Below are 4,755 nucleotides of genomic sequence, written 5' to 3'. Positions count from 1 at the left end.
AACCATGTCTCCCTCTTATATCTATGTGACTCATGAGCAGTCATTGTGGGTACACAAAGTGAGGGCATGATAAAGGAATAAGGCTGCCTGAGGAGCTGCAGACCCTGGGCCAAGGGGTCATCTGATTCAGGCTGGTGCCTTGCCACTACCAACTGCTCAGCAAGGCCTGGGAGGAGACCTCTTGAGAACAGTATGTTGTTTTTCACCTCCCATAGTCAAACACATACTGGCTTGTTGGTGCCTGGGTGATGCCTGGCACAGGCTTTCAGGAACTGCTTGGGCACGGCCTGCTACCTCATTTGTGGTCTGGTATGTTTTTTGTTGTTTTAACTTTGTTGATGTGTACTAATGTACTATTTTCTTTTTAATCAGTATTTTCTATTCTCTCTGCACATGTATCGCCCTCTTTCCTCCCAAAATGAAAAAATAAAAGTAAAAAATCAGGCCATGTTCTCTTCTCACTCTCATTTATATTTTACCAAATTCAAAATATAGAGAATATGGAATATAGAATAAAGAGACTGGGTGGCCATGTAGCTTGCTAACCTGAATGCATAACCAGGTATCTGACAGAGGAACGGCGTGCATTACCTTTTGCATAAGCATATCCTAGCCTAAAATATAATGGCCAGGGTCTTCAGAAGCTTTCTAAAAGCTAAAAACCTCTCTGGGCATGACAGTCCAGGTGAAAGAAAGGGTTTCTGTAAACCTTAGAACACTGGCTCAGTGATGAATTTAGTAATTTGTATATATTAGAATGACCATGCTTTGAGGATGTTGGTAGACCAAAATTAAAGATAACGTGAAGATTGCCCTCATCCCCAGTAGGTTGTGTCAGTGTAGATACTTTTGAAATGAAACAAAATAGGAACAGCACTACAGATTTGAACTCTTTAAGTTTCTGGTCTATGACCTCAAGAAATTAATGAGCTAATTGCTAGAGAAAACAGGGGAAACATCAGAATCTTGGACAGGGAAATTATAGAAGAAGAAAACCGAGCTTGGGGGTGTGTCAGGGTATGAGTATGGACTCATCTGGTGGCTAGTGCTGAATGGTAGCAGTGTAGAAGGAGACACGAAAATCTACAAGCATTCAGGTATTTTGACCCATAGGAAAATATATTTTACTGTTCTTTTTCACTATTAGTACCGGGAAATTTTACAGGTTTGTGATGCAGCATACAAAAGTTTACATCCTTAACTCTTTGTTCATTTCTTTTAATAATTCTATACATATACATTTTCAGTCAAATGCAACATCATTGAAATGTCTGATGATAATGTGAGCTAAGTTTATCAGGACAAAAGCTGCATCAGTTAGAAACATTAATCCAGCGCTGTCTTGGATGCAGTGAAAAATTAGTTTAACCTAGCAAAGAATATTATAAACTTAACCACAGACAGTTAGTGTTATTAACTTATGTTTTTATAATGCAGTAAGGACACCAGGTTATCATGATTATAGCAGCAGGAGAATGTGTAGAATGAGCTCATGTATAAGTAGTTGTTCGAAAACACTATATGAACATTTATGAGGCTCATTATTTATCATTAATTATTTAACTGCAGGTCCCCATGTGGGCAGTGAAATCCTGCTGATTTACTACTTATCAGGAATAAATTACCATTTACAACTTGGGGTTTTCATGATTTTCCTTTTGTCATCATAAATAAACTCAACTAATAAGACTGTTTCCTTCTCCCTATTAAACTGAGTGCTGGCAAGAGTCTTTCTGGCTAGTGACCTAATATGAGACAAAATATAGGGTAAGTGAAAAGCTGTGTATTTTTATGAAGTCTTGGATTGTTTGCAATAGATCTGAGAACTCAGCAAGAGATCAGTATTTGCTTACATTTAGAGGGTATTTGTACAGGACCAGATTTTTGAAACTGCTCAGCAGCCACAATTAAAGACAGATTCCTTTTATTTATTTTTTTTTTCTTTCTTTTTCCTGAGGAACAGTTTCAAATTTGCCAGCTAACTGAAGTTATTTTAGTACCTAAATGAGGACCAATAACTAAATCCCTATTTCGGCAACACTCTGATCCTCCAAATCCTGGCTTAGTTGCTGTCTAACTCTTTAGGTGCCTCAGTTGCTGCCTGTAAAGTCAGTAAAGACGCTTGTATTTCCACTAGGGAACACAAACAGAAGTAAATCCTAATGTCCTGAGACAGCTTTCAGCCTTTACTCATGATTCAGCCTCAGCAGGAACTGAAATCCAAATGATTTGCAGTGCATCTTTTGGCAGGTGCCCAGACAAGATATAACCTGATGGACTGCAGTACAGCACAGTGGTACACCCCAAGGCAGCTTGCCCCTGGAGATCTGCGTATGATTTGCCCATTCTCACACACATGTGCATGCATGTGGCTGCACATAAATTTGCTTTATCCCAAAGCCCAGAGTTTGGTATATTCTGCAGCCAAGAATGCAGATTTTGTTTTACTTAGTTTGGCTAGGATGCGTTAGTGTAGGGCTGAATGCAGTCACAACTTGCATGATGGGATCATCATAGAATCATAGGATCACAAGGTTGGGAAGGACCCATGAGATCATCCAGTCCAACCATCCTCCCATTACCACTGCTACCACAAGCCACTAAGCCATATCTTGTAGTTCCTCATCCAGACGCCTCTTGAGCACTGCCAGGGACGGCAACTCCACCACCTCCCTGGGCAGCCATTCCAGTGCCTGACCACTCTCTGAGAGAAAAAGTTTTTCCTTATGTCTAATCTAAACCTCTTCTGGTACAACTTGTGGCCATTTCCTTGGGTCCTGTTTGTTGCCTGGGAGAAGAGGCCAAACCCCTCCTCACCGTAACCTCCCTGCAGGAAGTTGTAGAGTGCAATAAGGAAAAAAATGGCAATGCCTTAACCATACGCATGTTGCATAGGCCACTAGGGCCTCTTCCATCCTTATCCAGGGGAGTGCTAACCTTCTCTCCTTTCATACAACACAATCATACATTATATGTACACCTGTGCAGCAGCAGAAGTGCTTTTGTTTTTAATTTGTGGATTAAAAAAAAAAAAAAAGTAATCTAATTTAGTTATATACCTATAGGAGAAAGTGGCAAGATTTAGTTAATTGCATTCAAAATGTCATGCTTAGTACTAATTATGTGTATAAATGGGATGCTCGTCTAGGGTTTCATCAAATATGTGCCTATAAAGTTACTCTTCTCACCTCTAAAAATACAGTGAGCACTGGTTGTCCTATCTCAAAGAAAAAGCATCTAGCTAGGTCTCACAGGAAGTGTAGACTTTTATAAGCAGTCTTTAATATAAGCATTGGTGTTAATTCTATTGTGGAATCTATTTTCTTGCCGTTGATCTGAATGATTTGGGACCTCTTCCACCAAATTCAAAATGTATACACAGCTAAAGGCAAGCTGGACTTCTAATACGTGGGATTCCAGCCACTTGTAAATGCAGTCTTTTTAGCTCTTTTCGTACTCACATGCATGCTGATGTGAGTTCCTCTTTCTTATTACCTGTGAAGATGCACACAGGCCATCCCTGTAGAGTTTCTCCTCCCACCACAGCCAAATTGATGTGAAAGGTCTTGCAAGTGGGTTATTTAAATCCTGATATTCTGTTCTTGCTTGTCAGGAATGCTGGGTATAAATCTCTTGGCACCTATCCTTCTACACTGCCCACTAACATTTTCTTCTCCTTCTGTCTTTCCCCATGACATTTCCTGGAGAACTTAAACTTAAAGTGCTAATTATTAATTTAGAGCTAGATTCTGGCTCCTACAGCCAGAGGCATGCTGGAGGGAATGCAAAGGGACTCAGATTTGTTATGTATGTGTTCCTTACCACTGAGATCCTTGCACATCCACTCCTTGGCTCATATTAGGAAACACTCATGATTCTTTTTAACCAAACCTGTCCATATCAGCTATGAGTTCAGATTAGACATGAAAAAAACAGAGAAAGTTTGGATTTTTTTTTTATTTTTTTATTTTTTAAACACAAGACTCCATTTGTTTACTTCAAAGAGTGGATTGCATTCATCACTTTTTCACATTTTCCCCCCAACCCCCACCACATAGGGTATTTAGGTCCAGGAAGCAAATATTCCTAATCCTGAAGCCCAGTAAAGCCCAGTGTTGTTATTTCAGTATAACAGGGTAACTGTGGCACAAAGCTGAAGTGACTTGCCTAAGGTCACACAATAGATCAGTAGCAGAGCTGTGAATCAAGAGCATGATGATTTAAATCCCTGCAAATGCCTTGTTCCATAAGATTTCCTTCCTCCATCTTGTTGAGCATAAATAGTTAAGGCTTCCAGGCAGCAAGCAGAAAGATCTCAACTCTTTTCTGTAATGTATTCCCAAGATAAAGTATATTCACTGACCTGATTCTAACCTGAAAACTTTCAGGCTAAACAGAAAAAAACTACTTTATTCAAAGCATTCCTTGAATTTACTGCAGCTTCACTGTGGACTGACTTTTATGCATGCTCCCAAACCTCCAAACCTTCTCATTTGTTAGGTAGCAATTCTTGTTTCCACTGTCATCGGCTCTCTTTCTCCAGTAGTGTCCATTCTTACTTTTTGCCATACTGATTACTACTTCCTTTAGCATTTTTTTCCTATAAGTGTCTGTTATTTTATTTCCAGCCACACACCTCATGCATATAATAGCAAATCAGAAGCTCTGATTTTGCACAGATCATTATGATTTTTGAGAAAATTGGCAAAAAAAACAAAACAAAAAATCAACCAAACAAACACCAAACCAAAGCTA

At 39.4% G+C, this 4,755-nt stretch overlaps 1 non-coding gene across 1 annotated transcript; it reads right to left on the bottom strand.

The window, feature by feature from the left end:
* Nucleotides 1-2,853: 2,853 nt before the first annotated feature.
* LOC116653055 lies at nt 2,854-2,959 on the bottom strand. The gene has a single exon (XR_004306463.1). It is a non-coding gene; the product is annotated as a U6atac minor spliceosomal RNA (small nuclear RNA).
* Between the last annotated feature and the right edge of the window lie 1,796 nt (nt 2,960-4,755).

The sequence above is a fragment of the Coturnix japonica genome, chromosome 2 (genome assembly GCF_001577835.2).
Source record: "Coturnix japonica isolate 7356 chromosome 2, Coturnix japonica 2.1, whole genome shotgun sequence".
Taxonomy (NCBI): Eukaryota; Metazoa; Chordata; class Aves; order Galliformes; family Phasianidae; genus Coturnix; species Coturnix japonica.
Note: the sequence above shows the minus strand (reverse complement) of the source record. Positions and strands in the feature narration are given on the sequence as shown.